Genomic DNA, 293 nt, shown 5'->3' with positions numbered 1-293 from the left:
TCGCATCAGGAGTAAGGCCCCAGTGAGGCCCGCTCAGACTCCCAGGGCCTAGCTACCCACGTAGGGCTCCCTCGCTGGGGGCTGCAGGCAGGGTGCCCTGCACAGCTGGGAGGGCCCTGGGATGTTGGGGCAAGGCCATGCACCCCACCGGGGCAGGACTCCCCAGCCCACCCTCCAGGCCTGGGTGGTGGCACACTCGGGGCAGGCTTTCCGGTCCGTCTCCCAGGGCTGTGTGCTGTCTGCCGGCCTGGCCCAACCCTGACCGGGGAACCAGAGGAGGGAGAAAGGGACAA

This window comes from Sapajus apella, unplaced genomic scaffold, assembly GCF_009761245.1.
Source record: "Sapajus apella isolate SASKATOON/1434 unplaced genomic scaffold, GSC_monkey_1.0 scaffold192, whole genome shotgun sequence".
Taxonomy (NCBI): Eukaryota; Metazoa; Chordata; class Mammalia; order Primates; family Cebidae; genus Sapajus; species Sapajus apella.
Note: the sequence above shows the minus strand (reverse complement) of the source record.